At 36.8% G+C, this 25,814-nt stretch overlaps 1 protein-coding gene across 4 annotated transcripts in view; it reads left to right on the top strand.

Moving 5' to 3' along the window:
• The window catches only part of Lpp (LIM domain containing preferred translocation partner in lipoma), a 650,099-nt gene that overhangs the window by 221,730 nt on the left and 402,555 nt on the right, over nt 1-25,814 (top strand). The window lies entirely within an intron of this gene.

Consider the following 25,814-nt stretch of genomic DNA (forward strand, 5'->3'; position numbering starts at 1 on the left):
TTAATGTTTAGTCTTTCTCTTTTCTTCCTATTTCTCTCCGACTCCCAGTAAATACTTTGCTAGTCTGTTAGTGTTTTAGGACTGATGTCAGAAGCCGGGTTGAGATGTCTAGACGTCTAGCTTGTGTGAGGTGGCCAAATGCCTAGGAAGAGTGTAGGGAGGGTCATACATCAGCTTGGCTGAAGCTGTGGCTATGGATCTTTGGATGTCCTTTCCCCAGAAAAGGTGACCAGACCTTTAGAGACTTGCTCTGGAAAAACAGCAAATGAAGCCCACAGCACTCTTCTGTTCTCCATAGCAGTGCTTGAAGTTTTATTGCCCTTGAAGGAGACTGCATTTTTTTTTTTTTTTTTTTTTGCAACTAATCAGGGTCTTAGTGGAATTGGTTTTCTTTGACCCATCATTCTTTAGTGATTGTGGGGCTTGGAAATGGGATCTGGAAGAGGATTGCTCTCACGGGGACAGGAGGAGCCATGTGTTGGCTTCCTCATTTGTTTTCTCAACATTTTCCTATTCTAATTACTCCTTGACATTGCTACTTTGTCTCCTAACTTTGGAGATAACTCAAAGGACTTCCTTCTAATAGGAATACAGACATGGTCAGTTAAAGAGTAAGTTGGAGGCAATGTGAAGAAGTCTTAGCAGGCATGATAGTTGATGTCATGCCGGAGAGTTAGGCTATGCACTGCAGGTTCTGTATTAAGTAGGCCAATACATACACATATGAGATAGGAAGATGAGAGACACATACCATGCTCCTTTAGACTTTATTCTGAATACCAAGTCTTGCAGTGACTGTCACATTTCTTTGACTTTTGTTATCACACCTACTTTTATTCTTTCACCTTTATAGCATGTAGTATATACCAGGCACTAAGCTCTTCCATGATTATATTATTCCCTTTTCATCCTAACCCTATGAAGCCTGTTTTTCCCCATAAAGAAATGGAAGCTTAACGAGGGGAGGTGATGTCTCTGTCATTCACGGCTGGTAAATTTTTGAAATGGAGCTGTGATCTGTGTCTTCCTGTGAGCAGCTTCAACCCACGACTTGCATTTCCATTTATCTTACTCTGCCCCTTCTTGGAGCTTTGCAGTCCAGCAGTTGATTAACCACTGCTCCCTTCACAGTACCAATTACATTTCTCGCCTTGATATTATGCCTGTAGCCTCTCGGGTCTGCTTTCTCGTTCTTAAATTCTAACTGTGAAAGTATAAAAGTACCCACATTTTCCACATCAACTTATATTTATGTGATACCTGTATGTTGTAATTTTCTTTTATAAGATATTCTGCTAATAACCTTTTTCTAAAGGGCTTTGGTACACTTAAAAGTGGGGTATGCTTTTTCCCAGTTAGTAGCTCTTTACACCTTAGGATCTTTTATTTTACTTCCATTGTTCTCCTACTTTTCATTAATTTTTGTAAAGATTTGTGTTTCCTCAGCTGTCTTCAAATACTTCAACATTTCCAAATGCCTTTCTGTCTCTAATACTATGAGCTTGTCCACTTACCTGTCTGTCGGTATCTGTGGCTATTTTTGTTTTATCTTCTTACAGATTTTATACTGTCAGTTGTCAGTATCATTTTCTGTGAAATTATTTTGGTTTGTATTTATGATTTTGTTTCATCAGTTCCTCTATTCTGTACTGATGAGGAAAACATGCATATTCTTTAAAGAGCAATATTCTTCTGCACCACCATTTAATATGATTTATCCTGAAATCTGGGTTCTTTCTTTGCTTTTAAAGAACAACAACATAACAGCAACAAGACAAAACAAAACCAAAGTCTTATTAAACTTTTGATGGTATAACAGTATATATTTCTTCTTTTGTTTTTGATAGATAGTAAAGTTTGTGAGTTTTCCTATACTTCAATCACTCTAGGAATTAGAATCTCAATTACTCTCTCTCTTCCCACTCTTTCTTACTGTTTCTTTTAATAGTTTGGTTGATTGAATTTTGGAGATTTTGAAAAACTACATCATTATAATAGATACTAATCTAGAGTGATTTGTAATGTTTGCAAGTTTGTAAACTTGGAGTTGTCTTATGGCCTAGGATGGACAATTTTCTTTATTCTTTTCTTTTTTGTAATGACTGTTGAACCCAGGACACTTTACCATTGAGCTACATTCTTTAGTCTTTTTATTTTTTATTTTAAGACAGGGTCTCACTAAGTTGCTGAGGTCCTTGCTAAGCTTCCAAGGGTGGAATTGAGCTTGCAATCCTCCTGTCTCAGCCTTCTGAGTCTCTGGGAGTATAGACGTGTCACCACACCTAGCTAGAATTGATTTTTTTTTTTTAAATCTCTGAAATACCTTTTAAAAAATATTGTGTTAGATTTTTGAAAAGTGAATTTATCAGGTCCCAGGTGAAGATGATGCTTTCAGTTGAATCCCTTTATATTGATACAATCCTTTCTAATTTCTTGAGCACTTTCATTTCATTCTTTTAATTTTCAGAAGAGAATTTTTACTGTAGCTCTCTGGGGTACATAGAACAGGTATTGGCGCCATTTCACTGACTGGTGGAATATCCAAAATAAAGTAGCTTATTAAAGTATGATGGAGGTAGTAAAAGAGTATCTAGAACTCTGAGCTGATTTTCAAGGACTCCTCTTGGTTGGGCCATGTCCTTTTTAATTCCATTGTTTTATTATTCTATGATTCCTCCTTGAAATTAATTTCAAAATGGTGATCCTTTTCATAAACTATTCCTACAAATTACCTTGTACATTTCTGTATGATAAAAATTAGGCCTCTGTTTCCAGCTTTGCTCACCTTATTCTGTCTAAGCTTTTAAAGATAGACCAGGAGAGGCAAGAGAAATTTTATTAAAAAGGAGTCCAAGGCTGGAATTTAGTTTACCAGAACTTGCTATGCTTTCTGCTACCCTGAGGTTATTAATTTATTCCATGGAGAAGAAATAGTTATAGATCACTGGCACAGTGCTTATAACAAAATGTTGATACAACATAAGTGATGGGAGTCCCCATGATGGAGCTGACAGCTGATCTTATTTTCTTTATACTTTCATGCTTGGGCCATTGTTCCTGTGCTAATTGTGAAGTCTTTGAGTAGTTGAACCAGAAAAAGAGCGTGAAAGTTGTCCAGTTTAGTTCTTCCCTTTGCCAGATGTGAAGACATACACTGAGATGGCAGGCAGAGGCTTTCCTGAGGTTACCCAAGAGGTTGGAGTTGAACTGGGTCCAGAACCCAGGTTTCCCAAGTGTACTCTTTTCACTGTATCACTACCACTGGCTAAGGCAAGATTGACATTTGGATCCTCAGATTGACAATTACTAGGTTACTGATACTTGGTGGAGAGTTAGTCAATAGTGATGTAAAGTCATGTGTTCTGATTTGTTTTGTTTAGCAGAGGGGTAGCATGTAAGAGAGAGGGATGGTCACTGTGGCAATATGTTTAAAGCAATCACTTAGAATGGAGTTTACTCACTATTTCTGTCTCAAATGCATAGGCCAGTTTGGTGCTGTTTTGCTTTCTTGTTAAGGAAATCTCTTTCCATTTACACCTGAAGTCGTCAGTGGGAGAACATGGCAATATCTAAATATTTAGACTCACCGTGTGCTCTCTGGAGTCTTATAGTCCTTGTTCCCATGCAAGGTGACACTTGCCTATGACTTTGGAGATACAAATGGGATCCATCTTATTTTTGTAGTCCTGACAGTCTTGTTAAATTGTGAGCAGTCACAAATGAGAGGTCGCAGTGTCTCTGATGGTAGTTATAATTATGCATAGTGTACCAGGAGGACAGTCACAATGAGTCTCTAATGAGACGCGGGTTTGACTGGCATGCCCTTTTTTTTGGATCAGAGTAACATCTTGGGCCTAATCTATCACTATGGAGTGCAATATATGGGTTTTAATTTTCAGGTCCTCAGGGGGTAAAAGGACAAGCTGTTCATTTATTAAAGGATCAGATATTAATTGTATTAATTTGATCGTTACATTGCATCTTCTTGCAGAGAAAATAACTTCTAGTTCTTGGGATGCTGTAAAATCATGCCAGAATGTCATAGGCCTTATCAGATTCAGAAGCTCCATGATGCAGCACTGGCTTGGTGGTCTGGCCATTTACATTATCAGTTTTAGCATTTGACCTTGGGTATGATACTCTTCTATTCCACAAATGTCTCCTTAATTTATAAATTAATTGGCAGTATTAATTACCTTTATGATTGTTTTAAGAATCAAATATAATGATATGTTTGAAAATGTCTTTGAAACATAAAATACCTTACAGCCCTAAGGAATTTCCTATTGTATGCTTATTCAATAGTCATTTATGTAAAATAGATTTGGTGCCAGACACTCTTCTAGGGTTGAAGTAATGGCAGTTTAGCAAAACAGAAACTAATCCTTGACCTCATGGACTGTATTTCTTTCTATAATAAACCTGGCTTATATTGTTATTAATAATAAGTAATATTGATCAAATGATAAAATATTGTTTGTTCAATAAAAGCATTTTATAAACTTTTACATATTTTTTTTCCCTTTGCATATAACTTCATTTATTTATTTATTTATTTGTTTATTTTCATTTATATATGAGCAGCAGAATACATTACAATTCTTATTACACATCTAGAGCACAATTTTTCATATCTCTGGTTGTATACAAATTATATTCACACCAATTTGTGTCTTTATACATGTACTTTGGATAATAATGATCATCACATTCTACTTCATTTATAACCCCATTCTCCCTCTCTTCCCGTCCAACCCCTCTGCCCTATCTAGGGTTGTCTATTCCTCCCATGGTTCCTCTCCCTATCCCACTATGAGTCAGCTTCCTTACATCAAAGAAAACATTCAACATTTGTTTTTAGGGGATTGGCTACCTTCACTTAGCATTATCTTAGATCTAACTATCCATTTACCTGCTAATGCCATGATTTTATTCACTTTTATTGCTGAGTAATATTCCACTGTGTATATATACCACATTTTTTAAATACATTCATCTATTGAAGGGCATCTAGGTTGGTTCCACAGTTGAATTGTGCTGCTATAAACATTGATGTGGCTGTGTCCCTGTAGTATGCTGTTTTTAAGTCCTTTGGGTCTAGACTGAGAAGAGGGATAGCTGGGTCAAATTTGATTCCATTCCCAATTTTCCAAGAAGTATCCATACTGCTTTCCACTTGGCTGCACCAATTTGCAGTCCCACCAGCATTGTATGAGTGAGTGTACCTTTTCCCCGACATCCTGACCATCACTTATTGTTGTTTCTCTTCATAATAGCTGCCATTCTGAGTAGAGTGAGATGAAATCTTAGAGTGGTTTTAATTTGCATTTCTTTAGTTGCTAGTGATGATGAACATTTTTTCATATATCTGTTAATTGATTATATATCATTTGAGAAGTGTCTGTTCAGGTCCTTGGCCCATTTATTGATTGTGTTATTTGTTTTTTTGATGCTTAGCTTTTTGAGTTCTTTATATACCCTAGAGATTAGTGCTCTATCTGATATGTGAAGAGTAAAGATTTGCTGCCAAGATGTAGGCTCTCTATTCACCTCACAGATTGTTTCTTTTGTTGAGAAGAAACTTTTTAGTTTGAATCCATCACATTTATTGATTTTTGATTTTAATTCTTGTGCCACAGGAGTCTAGCAAGGAATTTGGGGCCTAATCCAACATGATGGAGATTAGGGCCTACTCTTTCTTCTATTAGATGCAGGGTCTCTGGTTTTATTCCTAAGTTATTCCTGTGTTGAGTTTTATGCATGGTGAGAGATAGGGGTTCAACATACGGAAATCAATAAATGTAATTCATCACATTGATAGACTTAAAGATAAGAATCATATGTTCATCTGAATAGGTGCAGAAAAAGCATTTGACTCAATACAGCACACCTTTATGTTCAAAACACTGGAAAAATTAGGGATAATAGGAACATATCTCAACATCATAAAAGCTATCTATGTTAAGCCCTAGGCCAATACCATTCTAAAGGGAAAAAAAGAAATTGAAGGCATTCCCTCTAAAAACTGGAACAAGACAGGATGTCCTCTTTTACCACTTCTATTTAACATAGTTCTTGAAACACTGGCCAGAGCAATTAGACAGATGAAAGAAATTAAAGGGATACACATAGGAAAAGAAGAACTCAAATTGGCACTATTTGCTGATGATATGATTATATGCCTAGAAGACAGTAAAAATTTCACCAGAAACTTCTAGACTAGTAAATGAATTTAGCAAAGTAGCAGGCTATAAAATCAACACTCATAAATGAAAGGCATTTCTTTTTATCAGTGACAAATCCTCTGAAAGGGAAAAGAGGGAAACTACCCCATTTACAATAGCCTCAAAAAAAAAAAATGCTTGGGAATCAACTTAATGAAAGAGGTAAAAGATCTATATAATGAAAATTACAGAATCCTAAAGAAAGAAGTCAAAGAAGACCTTAGAAGATGGAAAGATCTACCTTGCTCTTGGATAGGCAGAATTAACATTATCAAAATGACCATACTTCCAAAACCTCTATAAAGATTTAATGCAATTCCAATCAAAATTCAAATGGCATTCCTCTTAGAAATATAAAAAACAATCATGAAATTCATCTGGAAAAATAAGAGACCCTGAATAGCAAGCAATCTGTAGCAGGAATTGTGAAACAGGTGGCATCACTATACCAGACTTTAAACTATACTACAGAGCAATAATAACAAAAACAGCATGGTATTGGCACCAAAACAGACTGGTAGACCAATGGTACAGAATAGAGGATACAGTGACTAATCCACAAAATTTCAATTATCTTGTATTAGACAAAGGTTCCAAAAACATGCATTGGAGAAAAGATAGCCTCTTCGACAAATGGTGCTGGGAAAACTGGAAATCCATATGCAAACTCATGCATACTTTTGCTAATAATTATTCTGAGTTATAAAACAAATTCTACAATTCTAATAAACATGTGCTAATATAAATATATTATTATTGATACTGGTTTCTATAAATAATGATAAATATTATGAACTCCTAATAATGGTGATAGAATCATAATGCCTCGGTATCATAAACTATAGAATTCTGAAACTGGTATGTTAAATCTTTGTTTCCTAAATGAGAATAGTTAATTCACTGATTTTATTTCTAGAAGGTGCTAGAACTTTGTCTAGGAATGCTGTTTTAAAACAGAGAATCCTTATGTGCTGGGAGGGGTTATTGTTCCAGTTTAGAGACTCAGTAAGGCCAAGTGGCTTGTTTGGTATTTCTGAACAATAAGTTGTAAAGCCGAGCCTTGAACCTGTGGATTTCTTCCATGATGGCCACTGTCCTGTCACAGATGCATTTTGGGTAACTTATTTGGAGAATACAGTGATAGAAGAAATATACCTACACAGAGTAGATGAGATGTGTTAGAAAAAGAAATTAATGTACTTTTGACAGAAATCTCATTCATTTAGTAGCCTGTGAGTTTATGAATTCTTAAGATGATGGATTCTTAACCCCTACATGGTTTCAAAAGCAGTGAGTGATTTATGCCGATTTGTGTCATGAGACCTTCTTTATTTGTCTTTATGTTAAAGTATATAAATGTATATTGTAGTAGTTCACTGGATATTTTAGTTCTGGTCAGAGCTTAGTTTCATTTGTTTTTTATTAGAATATAGAAAGCCACAGTGAAATACTGCCACAGTGAAATTCCACCACAGCTATTAGGACAGCTAAAATATAAAAAGTTATACCATATGCTGGATAGGTGAGGAGGAACCATTTCTTACACTGCTGATAGGAACGTGTAATTGGTATTGCCACTTTGGAAAATTTTGCCATTTTTTAACAAAAGTAAACATGTACTATCCATATGACTCAGCAGTTGTACTCATTGGCATTTAACCCAGAGAAATGAAAAATTATGTTTCCATGAAAACCTTTACGTGAATGTTTATAGCAACTATTTTTCTATAATGACAAAACATTGGAAACAACTTAAATGTCTTCCGGTGGGCAAGTGTTTAAATCTGGTGGTGTGTTCTCAGAATGGAATGATAGTATTCACCAATAAAGAAGGAAAGAACTGTTGTTACATATGCAAACCTGCAATGATCTTGATAGCATTCAGCTGAACAGAAGACAATCCATCTTGAATGGTTGTTATGTTGTATAATTTCATGTATAGGATATTCTTGAGATGACAGAACTTTAGAGTTAGAGAACAGATGAGTGATTGTTAAAGAACAGAGATGGAGGAGTGGGATAGCAAGTGAGCATTCATATCAAGAGAAAGCAACAGGAGACTTTGGTGGTGGTGGAACAGGTCTGTATCTTGACTGGGGTGATAATTACATGAACCTATACATGGGATCAAATTGTTTAGAGCTATATACACAACCATGTCAATGCCAGAAGTCCAGTTCACAGTAATGTAACAGGGTCAGTTTTCTGGTTTTGATGATGCACTATAGCTATAGAACCAGAGTAAACTATACATGGGGTTCTGTACTATTTTTGGAACTTTCTATGAGTCTATGTTTCAAAATAAAAATTTTAATAACAGCAAGATAATGAAATACATGCAGATTTCTTAAAGTACCATCTTTTGTGCAACTTCAATTGCTTATATATTTTAAGATCACTGCTATAATGTACAGCTTCTCTCAGTGGTTCTCCAAGCTAACCAGACTTCAGAAAAACTTGGGGAATGTTAAAAAAACAAAATACAGGTCCTAAATATCATCTCAGTCCTTCAGAATCAGAATCTCAGTGCGTGGACTTAACAAATATGCATTAAAACAAAACAGAACAAAACAACACTCCCAGGTCCTCTGATTGATGCTTAACCCAAATTTGGTCACTACTGTTTTACTTCATTCACTCCAAGGACCAGTGCTCAGTGCTCTGTGAACCTTCTCTAGGTCCTCTGGGTGTTCTCTCTCTCTGAAAGAACAGTTTTCTTTTGATAGTTCTACAAGTGTACAATGTAGAGATTCAGGGACTCACAACAGTCTCACGTTGCTATACTTTTCCCTCTGAGCTTTCATCTCAGACATCATTTGTTTACACATGTTGTCCAAAAGACTTTTATTTAGGATCCAAAAAAAAACAAAAAACAGAAGAAAGAATATTTAAAACAAGAACAATAAAAGATCAATTCTTCCAGAGTGTCTCACAAGATGTTCAGTTTTCTGTATTGTAGAGCACTTGCTTTTGTGTTACTTCAGGTAGTGATGCCTGAAATCTCAGTCAATTTGGGTCATGGCAGGTCTAAGTAAATCATCTATAAATGAATGCATTGTGGATATTATAAAAATAAATCTGACACCTGAGCCTGTGGGCAAATATACCATATAAAGAAATTATAGCCTAAAACAGTGATTGACCTAAGAAGAGAACTGTTAAAAAAAAAAAAATCAAAAGTATGGTGTTTTTTATTATCCTTCCTTTAAATTACTTCAGTCAGAGACTAGACAGCCAAGGACAGCACCTAGGATGGATGAGTGCAAATCCCTGGGATTTGGTGCCCCGGGGCTCCCAGCACTTTGCCCTTCCATCATTCTCTCTTATGACTTGTTCTCTGCATTGTTTTATATGTTGTCTTCAAACAGAATAGCTGGTCTGCTGGTCAAGATAGACACATAACAGGCACTGCTCATGCATCATGAAAATTTAGCACCAAAATAGATAATGAAGGATGTTTTATGAGAAGAACTGGGGAGAATTTTGTTGAGAAGGGATGTCTGATTTGAGTCTTGGAGAATGAGTTGTTGGTCAGAAAAGGGCAGTGGACAGCTTGACATGCCAAGCAATAGGAACAGCATGCACAAAAGCCAAGAACGGAGTCCATTGTGACCCTTGTGATTCAGCAGCTCTTTGCTAATGTCCTCAAGGAGTGCTTGTGTTCTCCTGGGAGTAGCTCTGCAGGGGGAGTAGGATGACTTCACTCTGGGTAGATCCAAACATTCTCATGTGCACCTCTAGGAATAGCTCCAGGAAGTGGGGTAGCTGGAGAGGAAGGACCCACAAACAAGGAAATACTTATCTAGGAGTATGGGCAAGAGGCACCGTCCTTGTAGTCCTGGCTCTAAGTATCGTTGCCATCTCTCCTCAGTTATCTCTTGTGCTTTAGAATGAAATGTTTCTGTACATTATAAATGCTAAGACAAATGAAGAGGAATAAAGTATTCTCTTGAAACGATCTCAGGTCATCCTTTTTACCTAGTCAAACACAACACCCTGAAGAATTTGAGATGGAGCCAACTTAAACATTTTTTTCGTTGTTGTTCTGTTTCTTACTTCTCCACACTTTGGGGTGACCCTGAGAAAACAGGAAGCAATGAAATAAGGATTTTATTATGAAATATTTATCACAGCTTGTAACTGTAAATATGTATGTGTACATGTGCATACATGTGAATAATTTCAGAGCACTTTCTCACATATCCAGTTCAATCACCAATGTGTCCTGTAATTTCATTATAGTTCCTACATTATCATGGTTCCAAGACACAAATAAAAATCTGAGATTCAGAGGATCCACCGTGAGGCTAATAAACAGAGAAGCCACTTTTAACTAAGTTTTAATATTTTCCCTTATGTTTTGGTAATGTAATCTAAATCCTATATAATAAAAAAAAAACATTATTATTATTATTTTTTTTTTGCAGCACCCAGGATCAAACCCACACAGGCTCACACATGCTAGGCAAGTGTTCTACCCCTGAGCTACAACCTCAGCCCCTAATCATTGATTTTGAGTTTTAACTAAACAATTTCTCTGGTGCAACAGTGTCTGAAGGATTTGAAAAACGTTTTTATGGATTTATTAGTCTCTCTTGCATCTGAAGTCCATTTTGCTTTACTGTTTACCTAATCTTTCCAGTCACACTGTAAAAGATGTCATCACCCTTCCATCTGTAGAGGGTTTAATGTACACAGTGTGAAAATCTAGCACAGAGGAAAGCTGTAATTTGAGCCTATCTCCTGATCCAAGTCTGTAGCTTTATCTCAACATTACACTGAATCTCACTTAATTTTTTTTTTAATAAAAGAAAGAAAAAATTCTCTGTAGTATTTCCCCCAGTGGTTGCCATTCAGAGCTGTTTGAAAATTAGCAATCTAAGTAATGTTTGAAAGTTATTTAGGATTCATCTGTTCATGGATGCACATGATATATGAAAATATAAGTCAGCCATTGTGATCTCAAGAAGTCACTACCAAGGTAACATTTCAGAAAACATATGGAATAAGCACTTTATATTTCTATTAATGCAAGTCTGTTATATCTTATTGCTTAAACTTTTTTAGTTATCACTGACAAGTTTATTGACCTTAAAATGATATTTTAATTTGGAGTTATTTTTTGTTATTGATCTGCTCATATATGTTACAATTATTCCAGTTTTATTTAGTGCTTTCTCTATAATAGTTAGTTGCTGGAAAAGAAACATTTAAGTAATATTATGTGTACCTAGAAATGTCACCATTGAAAAGGAGGATGAAGTGTCGTTCATGCCCAGCTGATAGGGTCCCTGGTAGACAGATTTTGCTTTTCCATATCTCAACCTCTACACTTAACTTTGGTGACTTTATTGGGGCCAACTCAGATGCATCTCATGATATTTTATTGAACAAGGTTATATATAATAGTTAACAAAAATTAGAAGCAAATTTTAGTCCTGAAGAAGTTTACATTTTCATTAGGAACTTTGCATATGAAGATGATCATTTAACTCACACTATAGAGCTTTAATTAAAGCCTCTATTTGAAGTAATTCTAGGGTTAACTCCATCAGAGGAGTCAGACGGAAGTGTTATTTGGGGCCAAGATAACACTGGAAGATTGCAAAGAGGAGAGAATCAGGGGAGGCAGCAGTTGAGCATGTAGACTCTGGCACCAGAGAGTTCTGTGTTCAAATTTTGATTGATTTCACCCTTTAATTTCTCTGGGAACCTTGCCCCACCAGGTTGAGTGCCTACCTAAGCTCTTTCCATTTTTACTCACTTTTAAAGTAAGAGATGTATATCTCAAAGAATTATTTTGAATGTTAAATGAAGTGATAAGATTGGCATAGCACCTGGCCCAAAATAATGAATAGATCAATGGATACTGCTATCATTGTTGTTGTTGTTGTTGTTGTTGTGATTAAAATTAAAACACCAACTTTGCCTCTGGGAGTCATAATTTGTAGTTTTTTTTTTTAATCCACAGATTTTAAAATCATAAGTGCCCAAATATAGTTCATATTGCCAATTTAAAAGATTATCTTTGTTTTATGCTTCTATTGTACTATGATAATGTATTTGTTGCTTGACTTTTCAGGACTGGTTTGCCTAATGTTTGTTCTTGCTAGAATTATGACATATCAATCTGTCTAGTTTTTGAATTTTCATAACATCTTTCTTGCAAAGAGATCTATTTTACTTCAGCTGTGTCAAGGTGGAAATATGAAGGATTTGAGTTTATAGTATCTTTTTGAGAAGTAATATTTTTATTATTGAACTTTATTTGCAGTTAACAATGTAGATGAACATTATATGAAGTAGGCTAATAACTAGTCATTTATTTTTTAAATCTTTAATTTTTCTAAATATCAAATGACAAAGTGAGGGATATTAACTACATAATAGCAGAAAAATTAGTTTATTTAGGGGTTTTATCATGGGTCTTCTTCATTTATGGGATTTATACTTGAAATTTAGCCCATCTCCTGAAATTGTATTCAGACTTGGCCCATGTGTATGTCTTTTCCAGGAAAAGGATTCATATGTCATCAAACCCTCAAAGAGATTCTTATGTCACTCATTAAGAAAGATAACACCCCTTGCCTAAGGGGACACCAGTCTCCCAAGCCAGTTATATTGGTGCTGCTTAAATAAAGAACAGGTTTCTATTCTCTTTTTACTAAATTTAGTAGACAGAATTGGAAGAGATAACAGAATATTTGGTTGTGGCAATGGGGATGGTTCTAATAATTATATCAGAAAATACCGTGTACTTACAATATACTGTATAGTGTCTACACACAGTTCTATCATGATATATCATTATATGTCTTCTAAACACTTGTATATATTTTCCCTCCCTTTTCATACAACAAATATTTGCACATCTCTGGGCTGCACATGTGCAAGGTAGGACATGGAGATAAATAGGGCATGAGTTCTTCCTGGTGTAAGGGAGGCCAGGTGGGGATACTAATCCCCATTTTACAGTTGAAGGGATTAAGCCTTGGCAAGGAAGTTACTTGCACCTAGTCCTATAGGAAGAAAGTAGTCAGGAGGAGATCTAAGCATAACTCTTCTGAATCAAAATTGAGTTTTTGAGACTGCAGCATTTTTCTGTTGCTTAGCATATAACTATTACCTGTACATTTTAATTTATTTCTCTTATATGTGAATTTAAAATGTCATATTTGTTCTGCTTCCATTATTGCCGTTTTGAATGATGATTCATCAGTGCAGTGGCCTATTTTAGTGAACCACAATAGCTTGGGTAGAAAGAAAAAAAAGATCCAACATACTCAGGAATGGAAAGCAGCCATCTTTTTATAGCTAAAATTGCAAACATCTGGCAATTACTCTGTTCTACCTCCCTTGGAAAAAAAGAATTGTCCCTTCAACTGGAGCCTGCTGCTGTGTTTAATCAAGGCAGCTATGCAAGCTTTAAGGAGCAATAGGTTTTGATTCAAGGAGGCCATTGCCTCACCCAGTTGGCCAGAAACTCTTTGTAAAATACACCATTTAATGCTCCCCGCATGCTACTGTGTTATATAATGATAATATTGATAATATGGCAATTAATAACTCTAGTAAATCTCCTTTTGCTTTTCTGCCCAGCTCATTTGTTGGCTCTTATAGCATGCTATATATTTTGAAAGTTAACTCTTCAGGTCAAGTTTATCTCTCTCCATCTTAAGCTTTTTGTATTTCTGAATCAGAGATTCAACTACATTGATGCAATCAATAATTGCTGACTCGAGTTTAGTATGAACTGGTCTGATAGAATGCTGAAGGGACAAATCCATTGATCATATAGTTAAAAAGCAATCCACCATGGTTTTGGTCCCCTAGCACTCCACCCTTATTTCTTATTCTGATAATTGTTTATGAAACTAGTTCTTCCCTCACTGGCAAAAGTCACCTCTGTTGTCAGGGGAAGTGAGAATGGCTGGTGGTTTACAATAAGTGCTGAGAGTTACAACTTCTGCATTTTTCTCTTGGGGCTGATACCAGTTTTTACTCTGGCCTTGACCAATGCATTTACCGTTTTATTCCCCATTTATCTTTCTCTTCCTCTGTCTGCCTGAAGGGTAGAGGTGGACCTTTCCCCAAACAGGTTGTCACAACCTTACTACCTATCAATGTTCCCTTTAGTTGAGCATATTTTGGCCAATCATTATCAGTAATTGCTGAGGAATGGAAAAAACCATAATAGGAAAACATTGGTTCAATGGCATGATGATTCTCAAAAACAAACTCGCACACTAAAAATAGGTTGTTTTCTAGTGTTAGCATATCCTAGTACTTGGATCTTTGACATTCACCGGGGTCTTTGAGTATTTTGTATACTTACCTTTTTCTTCTGTGTCTTTGGTGGAACTGTTTAACACCCTAAGCCACAAGTTTTTCCTTGATGAAATGGTTTTGTTAGGTTCTTCCTCCTGCCAGTTTTCCCAACATTCCCAAACTTTGCAAAATTTTCTCATTGAACTAAATGTCCTGGGGGAGAGGTAGGACTGTGACTACTGAATTTTCTGGTAAAGAAGAAAAAAAAGTGCAAGAAGTACTAACAACCCTAGATGTGTGCCTTTTCCAATACAGCTGTTTCTTACAGAGCTAGATAGAATCATGATCTCTATGAAGCTCAAAAATGAGGGTGCTCCATTTTCTCTGTCTTCATCCAGCAGTTAGTTCTGGGCTTTCTCCCTCATGTGTACATCTGAGAACTAGAACTCTTCCTAGAGCCAGCATTGAAACCCATAGACTTTTTTCCTTGAGGACCCGGCTAACATGGAAAAGGTTGTGCAGTCCCTTACTGTATTTTTCCTCTACTCCAGGGCTGACAATCTATAAGCTTCCTGGAATATAGCCAGTGTTATGTTGCTGAGGCCTTAACTGTCAATGGTGATCCTCTGCCCTCCCTTTGTAAAGAATCACCTGGTGATCTACAGAATTATCCACAAAAGAGGTGTTTCTGAGTGGCACAGTTCTAAAAAATGACATTTAGGTAGGCCCACCCCATTACTGATGTATGAGTCCCACCATCTCTAAGAAGTTGTTTTTCAGGCTTATTCGGTATTTCTAGTGTAACCAATAGAAATGGTACTTTTTGACTCTGGACAGTTGTGATTTTTGGAGTTTATCTTTAATCTGATTTGAATTCTACCTTTTTAGTCTTATCAATATATAATTTCTACATGTAATTTAGTTAGTACTTAAAATTGCAAGCGCCTGCCCTCTAAAAAAGAAACAAAGCAAAACCAAAGCCCTTAACAATCTGATCACATCTTGATGATTGTCACCCAGTACTCATCAAATGGGACCTTCCTGTCTCCACTTCTGAGTTATAAATCTCTGGGAAAGGAACAACGAAAAGCAATCAGACAAACATAAGGCAGGTACTCATTTCAGTGAGGCAACACTGGAGTTACCTTGTCAACTACCCTGACTTTGAGAACTTGTGGCCCTGTGCTTTTCACCATTCAGTTCACCACATGGTCAAGACACAGGAAATTCTCGTTGATTATTGGGTGGGTAAGTCATGATTAGGAGTTTTATTAAGGTGGCACAGTTCAGATTAAATTTGTGAAAACTGATATTCATAAATGTAACAACACTTCAAAAAATACAGCGGGAGAAAGTCCCTTTTGCTGAGAGAAGAAACTTTAAAATGTCTATGCATAAATTTAATAAGACATGTGGGCACTATATTCTAACAGTAACAATTAAAGCAAAATAATGACTCTCAATCTCACTTAAAGGACAAAAGACCAAATAGCAGTAGTTCCCTGAGTGCAGATATATCCTCTTCAGCAATCTTAGATTTACTTTGGCTTGACTGCTTGATAGAGGTGAGGCATATTTTATTTATAGCTTTACCCATGTTTTGTTTAGACTCAAAGTATTTCCTCACATTTAAGTGAAATATGCTGTTCTCCAGATCTACCTTTGGTCCAGTTCTGCCATTGCAGGTGGCAAAGAACATGTCTAATTTCTCTTACCCCTTAAGCCTTTCAGAATTGTTATATCCCCACATGGACTCCTCATTCCTTTAAACTGGATGGTTCCATTGTAGGATCTCCCAAACTTCAATGATTTACTCTCCCTTGTCCTGGAAACCCCTCAATTCGAGGACCCAGAATGACACAGAATGCTCTAGAATGCAGATGGAGAATGGCAAACTCAGAAAATTTCTTTGTGAGTGTGCAGGTGCCAAGAATCACCTCTACATCCTCCATGTGGCTTGTTTGGGCTTACCCAGAGGACTGCTCAGTGTGGTATCATTGTGGTTGACTATTTAAAATTTTTTTTAATATATATTTTTTAGTTGTAGTTGGACACAATACCTTTATTTTATTCATTTTTTTTTTAATGTGGTGCTGAGGATTGAACCTAGCGCCTCACACATGCTAGTTGAGTCCTCTACCACTGAGCCACAACCCCAGCCCCAGTGGTTGACTATTTTTATGATGTATCTTTTTTTTTTGTATAAAAAAATACAATTTTCTTTACTATTTATAGAAAATAATATGGGATCTCTTAGGGTAACAAGGTCAAAAAAATGAGTTTAAATAGTTCCTGTGATTAGATTAGGTAGCTCCATTAGGATAAATAGGGTTTATAACTGAATAAATAAGTTGTAGTTCTTAGAACCCTGGTCCAAATTTTAAGGAAACAATTGGGAAAGCTGGAGTTCAGAATGAGTAATAGGTGAAATAAGATTATTAAGAACACTATCAGAATTACCTATGTGATTATTTTTTGTTGTTATTTGAACAACTTGCTCTGGCTTATCTTGTTCATGAGCTTCAATTGTCTTCCAGCTCTTCAATTTTTATTCTTTGTTTTTAAGTAGAATAATCTGTTACATCCCTTGAAATAGGACAGAAGAGGCTGGACACCCAGGGAATTTTCAGGAAGCAGATTTATTCAAAGGCTGATGTCTTATCCATTAGGCATCAGCCTCTTCTGTTCTACCTCACTCTGTGACTATACCAGTGACTTGTTATCTTGGTTTCCCAGTTTCATGCCACAACTGTCTGGTTGTAGCATGCCTGAAGGATAGGATAATTGAAAAAGTAAGCAAAGCTCTTAAAACTCAAGCTACACCATTGAGGTGACGAAATGGCAGGCAGCAGTCATTGCACTCTTAAACTTATCTTCCTGATTTATTATATGATGTGTTCCACTCAGAATGTAAAGAACATGCAGTTAGAGTAATGGATGCTAGTGATTCAATATCTGTAGACATCTGGAGCAGAAGCACCGGTGAGATCATCACCCTAAACTTCTGAAAATCTTTCTGTGGCACCCTGAGAAGGCAGAGGCATAACTCAAATTCTGGTAGATAAGGCCAACTGCAAAGTAATCAGAAACACTTCTATACCTTCATTGATGACTTTGAGCACCCCCTCTTTTACCCTGGATTCAGACTTTTTTAAAATATAGATTTTTATTTATTTCAGAATTTTCCTTTCAATTCATTGAACCATTTCATAATTAAGAGTTTCTTTTTCTCTCCCTCAAGTTCCTTGACTTTTTTTAAATTTTTTTTTCAGAGAGCTAAGTCATAGTGTCCTTAAGTACCTATACTTAATTTTTTTTTTGAGACTTTTTGGACTTTTTGAGACATCATATTTTACTAGTGGTAAATTTCAAGTTTCCTGAGCAGTTTAATCACATGTCATTTTCTTTATGTTGAATATAACCCAGATGAAATTAACCTGCGTGGGAATGATGTCAGTTTTAGACTGAATTTCCATCAGTAATTATTGCCTCTCACCAGCAATAGAATGAGCTCAAGATTGAAGACATCTTAGACAGAACCTGTGCCCATTTTGGGGACACCCAGAAATTGTCATTCCTGGAACAGCTACCAGGATGTATGGTTGTTGATAATAGACCAGTGTGTTAGTTGGGCATTTTATTGGTAGTGGAGGAAGAACAAAGCTGGAATCAGGCAAGAAGGGCTGGAGGCTTGCAATTAGAAGCTGGGTACCTTGTGAGCTGGAAGCATAAACCCCACTCAAGGGTCACCTGTTATTTGTTTCGCAGGCCGAGTATAAAGAGCTATGATTCCTGGTTAATAGCTAGCATCTGATCCTACAGTTTGACTTTATTCTGCACATAATCTCAGACTGCTCATTGGTACGCCTTTTCTCATTCCCCTTTAAACTGACTATCAGGATAAAGGTAATTTTACTTTAACTGCACTAGGAAGGAGGTGGCAGCCAATCACAAAGGCACCAAGAACATGACAAGAGCTACCAGAGGGACGTGTGGCTGAATGGAAAGGCTACTTCTCTGCACACTTGGGGCCTATGTAAGTCATGGAACTAGTGGGGTTAGTTTCCCCAAGTGAAAAACAATTTGATGGAACAGAGTCTCTTTATTTCCTTCCTCTAAAATTGTATGAAATGATGATTCAGCTACAGAAATTGCGTAAAATTGGTTACTCCTGGAAGGCATGGAGTCAACTTGTTCCCATGAACGATGGTGAATTGTGGTTGTGAAATGGGTCATAGGCTCCCCATTCTGTGCACCCTCAGTTGTTCCCCTGCTGACCCTGTGCTGTTTCAACTATCCCATCTTAGGCTGATATTCTCACACATTTTTCCCCCTACACCCAAGCAAAGTATTTGTTCATGTTCTGACGTGCACAAAGTTCATGAGGGAACTAGCACCCAATTCGTTCTGAATATCATTGTACTCTACTATCTTGTATATAGGCATCTTGTGTCTCATTTTTATAGCAGTATTTGAAATATGGTACTACCATTTCTCCTTTCAAATAATGAAATTGGGCTCAGACAAATAATGAGTAAGTTACCCAAGATATTGTGGCTAGTAAATAATGAATCTTTGATTTGACATTAACCATCTTTGTATCCATATTGATGACTATTCTCCTATGTTTATGGGCTGATTTCCAAAGTCTATACAAGAAATATTTTTAAATGTGCACATACTGAAATGCAGATATCTATCAATATCTATATGTATCTATCTAGCCATCAGAAGGAGGGAAGTCTAAATCTTTGATAAAAATATGTCAAAGTGAAACATTGCCAGGAGGACATTATTTTTAAGAGAAACCAGAACCTTAAGCTGAAAGAATGAAATTCTAATAATAAGAGGGTAGATAACCATCAGGAGTGGAATCAGAGAAGCCTGATGTCTTTGTATATGATCATATGTGAACCTGCCTTGTGGTCAGGAGAGTTTGAAAAGTTCTTCCAAGCTGACCTTGCAATGGAGCAAATGGTAGAATAAATAAATGAATGTCTGACTGCTCTTCCAAGTAATATGAGTGAAATATCAACCATGATGATACTGGAAATTCAGATCCAGAATCTTTGTTACTGTCTTGCACATTTACTTTTGTTGTTTTGCTGATTAAATTTCTATTGTCTTTTGAGGCTATTAGAACCTTTACAAAGGAACCTGTAACCTTTTCTATTTGCTTTTCCAGAAGTGTGAGTGGGAGGGTTGCCTAGGAGCCATAAGGGATGGAGAGCTGACATGAAGGACCCATTTATATCTTCCTTCAGTTAGCACCACTGGGCACCCAGGATGTTTAAGGTGCTCTGTCCATAGCTACGTAGGGTTAGGGAAAGACAGAATGGGATCTGTATGGCAGGGAAAAGACAGCAGTTGGGATCTGTGGCCACAAAGGAATTTAAGTGTTCCTTTACTAATCTGTCCTTTTCCAGGATGGAGATGAATCTGGAATAAGCTTAGGTCTGCTTAGTTATCTGTGGAACATTTAAAAAAAATATTAAGAATAAGGAAGAGACATAGAGCTCTTATTGAAATTATTTCAGCATGCATATCAGCTATTGTAATGATACAGTTGATCCATCAGAGCCACCATTTTAAAGAAAGTTGTGGAAATCCTTTGACTCTGTATGAACAACAGGTTAGAAAATCTTGGTCTGATGGTTTTGAGAGGGTTAAGAAAGTCCATCATTTTGTAACTGGGCCCAGCGATCTCGTCTGAGCCATGTCAGGATGTTGTCTGCATGCCGTCTTTGCTGATCACAGTAATCGGGTCATAAGAGAAAGAGAAGTAATAGAGTGTCTCTTAGCAACCAACCCCAGGAGGAAGAAAATTACTCCAACCCAGCCATTCAGCCAGGGAAGTAGAAAGAAAAATATTCTGAAAGTCTGCTGAAAGTGCTCAGGAACAGGACTGTCATATATGTCAGCTCCTCTAGGTTGGTCTCGGTTTCAACCTTTAGGAGCAAGAAAAAAAGAGAAAGAACAACAACAAAAAAATCTCTGAAAATGTGCAGCCTTTCTTTTGACTGCCTTCCTCCCTTTCTCTCTTCCTTTTTTTCTCTCTTTTTAAACTTATCTCAGAAAGAGGAGAAAAGAGGCAAAGGGGTAAGAGGCTAAGCAGGGACGAAAGAAATTTTGTCTCCTTAAACAGGAACTGGGAGTCTTTGTGCCTGGACTTTCCAGTGGGGATCTGGATTGCTCCTTGCAGGAACAGGACTGTATAGTCCAGAGCTGATATTGCTAGTGTTAGCAGCCTACTTTGCCTTCGCTGCTTGTTAATCTGTTTGTGAAGTATGTAACGTCAGTTCTATAGCTGTTAATAGTTATCACTGTGACTTTCAAACTTTTTTATAAAAATGACAGAAATTTTACTTTGACATTTGCATATATTTATACACATATGCACATTTATATTAAGTACAAAAGAAACTCTTCTTACCCACACTGGTATTTTTCTAATGTACTTTATTTATAAAAATTCTTTTGAAGATCAACCAAATTGATTTTATGACCCATTAATGAATTGCTTTCTACCAGTAGAGAAACACAGTCAGCACTCACCTTAGATGATTTTCATGGAGAAGAGTCCTTAGTCAGTGCCATGGTATCAAAGTAGTAATTATTGTAGCTAAATGTTTTATTGTCATCTGTCAAGTACATGTATCCCAATGTCCTGTTCTGGCTTAGAATTTAGGGGAAATAAGCTGGATTGTTAGTTTACATAGGTGTCATAGGGTGGCTAGATCGCTTGGGCTGGGTTCTTGAGGCTTGGTGGAATCCTTTTTTAGTTAGTGGCAGGATTGAATTAGATAATGTCATAAATTCCTCCTGGTTCTCCACTCTTGGATTTTATAGCTGCAAGGGCCTCTGAAAATCATCTAATCTCTATTACTAAGATTTAGTTCTAGAAAAAGAACAGTGATGAAGTTCTTCCTTCCTTCAGGGGCTGTGTCAGGAACAAATGTTCTCAAAAGAATGAAGAAAAGGTAGTTAGTTCCTAACTTCAGATACCTCCATTTGATAGAGGAAATTACCAAATAGATATATAAGACTACTTTCAAGAAAAGACAGAATTTGTGAAACACTACAGTTAGGGTTGCATTAAATTTTTTAAAATCTCGGGAAAGGATAATTTAATCTGACTGAGAGACTTGGGGCTCAAGTCCATCCTGATTTAGCAGGAGGAAGCATTTTCGCTAGGCTTTGAGGGATGGAAAGATTCAAATATGGGATGCTACAGGCAGATGATCTGTTTTAAGTAGTAGAAGAATGTAGTCTTAATTGCCTCCTTTAAGTATGAGTTTGACCCTTTTGAGTTTATCAGATTGGACTTTTTTCCTCCCAAGTTTTCCTATATTTTATAGTTTTCTTTCTAACTAACCTAACTCCTTAATAATGACTAATTGCTTGCTGCCCAGTGGTAAGGTGAGGTTTCATTAAATAATATCATAGAGTGTGACTTGCTGCCAGGAGACACATGCTTGTATCAATATAAAGTGTTATTACAACTTTTTCCTTGCCTGGAATAAAGGAAAAAGGGCATTGTATAACTTGATCTCACTTGTAAACCATGGAAATTCTATATATTATTGAGGATGTTGGAGATGTTCTTTGAGATGCCACTTTCTAAACCTGAATGAGTTTTGAATGAGAAGTCCAAGAAGGTAAATCAGCACAACAATCAGAATCAATCTAAGGACACCAAGCCTATAATTTTTCTTCCATTTTGCACCTTTGCTTCGGTAGGCTCCAGGCATTTACACAGCCCACTCAAATATCCAGTTCTCTACAGTTTTCTTGTTGTATTGAGACAGAAAGGTTTATTGTTCTCTCCAAGTTCGTTCCCTGACCTGCTCCTTGCCACAGGTCTCTTTTAGAGCGACATTCCCACAGATTGAATTCTCATTCTTCCTCTGTCTCAAACCTGTTTAATGTCCCTGACATTAACAGGGGCAGGAGCCAATAAAATCCTTTAATAGTACATGGTATGTTATATTCACAGCAAACATCTACAGCCATTATTTTATTGGATCTTTAGGACTCTTTGATATGTAAATGGCAGGAGTTATTCTTGCCATTTTACAGGTGATTAAGCTGAAATATCCAGAGGTGACATCACTAGCATCATTGTCTTTAAAGTGGTTGTACCAGGACTGGAATAGCAGGGCTTCTGCTGCTGGCTCAAGGGAGGATAGGTGCTTCATTGAAGATGGCTGATGTACCAGTCCATCTTCTTTTTTTAATATGTTTCACTCCAGATAAAGAAACTGAGGCCGAGAGAAAAGCTGTTACTAGTGATTGGGAGGTCAGTATGCAGAACCAGGTCCTTGCTTCCCAGTCTCGACAATCCTTAGACCCTCCTTTCTCTTCCCAGCAATGGACCAAAGAGATATTACTTGAGAAATGTGCTCACATTTGTTTCATAAATAACTTGTTTAATTTTGATATCTTCTATGTATAATTAATTTTCCTTCAAGCATGTGTTTACTTAGGATACTATATTTTTCCAGTACTGCTAATTGTCTTAGGGAAAAAACAAAACAAAACAGTACCTTAAAATCTGGAATTGTTGATTTGAAAAGCTCAAAATATTTCTGTTGAGATTTTAAAAATAAAGAACCAATCAAAAGTACTTACTGGAAGGAACAGTCTTTTAGTTTAGAAGGGATTTTGAGAAAGAATATGTATTATAGACCTGAATAGGCAAAAATAGGTGAGTTTTGTAGGTAGGAATATACTGGCTGGGGAATGACGATGAGGAGGGTCTTGTGTGGTGAGCAGCAGAGTGGGGCAGGTTATGGGGTGGGTAGGTCATTCGAATAGAGCATGTGAATGTGATGGGATTATGGCATGAGGCACACAGGGCCCCAGGCACTGCTGTCTCCTAGGTGCAGTAGGCATGATCAGAGGGATCAGAGAGGGAAAGAGAAAAGACTGCCAGCCTGGAACCTGGGGCCATAGTGAGAGTTAAAGACACAAATTGCTTAAAATTAAGGACCTTACCGCATTGAGCCATTTATACATCTGTTTGCATGATGATAATTGGAAATTAAGATGATGATATTTGATCCGAACAACTTGAAGCTTCTGCTAAATGAGCCTTGGACACATGCTTCTAGAGGCTTCAGTCTTGGAGGGCCTGGGAGGGTCTTGGAGCTTCTGTTCCAAAGTGAGTGATGCCTATTTATCCTCCAAGAGCAAAAAGGTCCTGATGTGAGGATCATTTGCTATGCACTTTAAGTTTTTTCATGTTTCAATTATGTCAATCTTGAAATTTTTTTCTTTATGGACTTTAAGTAAACTTGAAGGTTTTCTGTACATTTAAATATGTGCAGAGATAACTGTCTGAGATAACACACACACACACACACACACACACATAAATACATTAAAAAAAAAAAAAACACTAGGGTTGTGACTCAGTGGTAGAGTGCTTGCCGAGCACCTATGAAGCTTGGGGTTTGATCTTCAGCACCACATAAGAATAAATAAATTAAATAAAGGTATTGCATACATCTACAACAAAATATATATATATTTTTTTACAACAAAATATTTTTAAAAATAAGACCACATCCTATCTCTCATCAACCTCCATTTTCTCTATATCCTTTCAGTCTTTATGTGTCTATACTTTTATGGTATGTAATCAGGGATTAACATAATTTTATTGTTTTTTCACTTAATGTTTTAAAATAATTTATGCATCATTAAGTTCTTGAAGTGGACTTATCAGAATTTATTCAACTCTTGCCATATCACTGGTCACAGTGATTTTCTGTTAGAGAACATAGCGTAGGTCTTCCTGGCTATAACTTTGTGTGACAGACATATTGAAGAAGATTGACATCATGCTTATTATCAGATTCCATGAACTGGTACTTGCCATAGTTTTGTTCTAATTAGATTTCATTCTGCAGTGAATGTGATAGTTGTGGTGCAGAACCTGGGTGCCAGGAAGCATGTTTGGAACTGGTTAGGTTACAAGATTTTTTTGTAGGTAGTTTGGTGGAGATGGGATGCACAGGCTGTATTCTCAGACTCAACCATTGAATTCAAGTAGGCAATGGAGGCAGATCTCCAAGGATCCGACTAGATTGCTCAGATAAATATTCTTTTAGGTGGATTATGCAGTGTCCCTGTGGTCAGGCAGCAGAGCATGGTAGTGGATTTTAAGTGAGCAAACAGGAAGAGATCAGTTGTCATTCTTGTCCAGAGTCACAGTGGTACAACTGGGGGAACTGCTTCTATTCCTGTGACTAATAAAAAACCTCAATCTTGGATTAACTTTCCATCTGTGAAGTGGTGAAGCTGTGGTGGCAGACATGGGATATCTTTAAAGTAGGACTAAAATCTCTGTGAAGTTTTTAGATTTATTGGACCTAAGGTTTTCGTACTTCCTGAGTTCCTGTTCCTACACAACAGAATGAATATCTAGGCCCTAATATCACATAATCTACAAACGAGGTGAAGAGAATTAGCTACAACAGTGAGCACAGAGCTGACATTTATTGTAGTTGTTGCTTTCTTATCTGGTTCCTCATTTCTTAGGAATATGAATCTCACATGTAGTAGGTGCCCATTAAATTACCTATTAATTTAAGCTTTGAAGTAATGAATAAAGGAATCAATCATGTAGTGATTCTGCTATTTCTGAGAGGACTCATTGTATCATTAAAACTCTGGGTCAATTATAATTAGCGCAGAGTATGTATGGTCATTCAGTTACAAAAAAAGATATTTCTGCAAACTCTGCAAGGACACTGTTAACTCGTTTCTAACTGTATTAGTTTGATTTGTTGTTTTCTTTTTCTGATGAAGATAGCCCTCCCTGTTTGGCGATTAAGTCACCAGCCAACTTTTCTATTTTGGTAGTTGTGGTAATTGATGTTTCCTGGAAATTTTCCCCCTGCTCTATTAATATAGTCAAAGGGGGTTACAGCCATGACTCACTCCAGGAAGTTAACCATCATTTGCTTCCTCAATCTCACAAAACAGTCCCCATGTACAAAATCAACGACTTCTGCAAATGAGTTATTTTATAGTTCTTCAGAAAGTTCTAGAGAATACAGTGTTTGTGGTTTACTCTGCGTTTCCTGCCATGGTGAGGAATAAAATAAAAGTTCATGTTTTGCCTCTTGGTATTCTTGAAATCATGGCCCAGCTAGGTCCCCAGTGTGGTCTCGGTTAACAGAACTTCCACCTGCTATCTAGCAAAAGTCCCTTGGCACCCGTGTTTGCAAAGTTACACCTGAGGTCAAGGGCTTCAGCAGTAGGAATGGCAGCATAGTCTGTGTTTCTTAATGATGTATGCCTGGTTTAATGTTT

Source organism: Callospermophilus lateralis, chromosome 10 (assembly GCF_048772815.1).
Source record: "Callospermophilus lateralis isolate mCalLat2 chromosome 10, mCalLat2.hap1, whole genome shotgun sequence".
Classification (NCBI taxonomy): Eukaryota; Metazoa; Chordata; class Mammalia; order Rodentia; family Sciuridae; genus Callospermophilus; species Callospermophilus lateralis.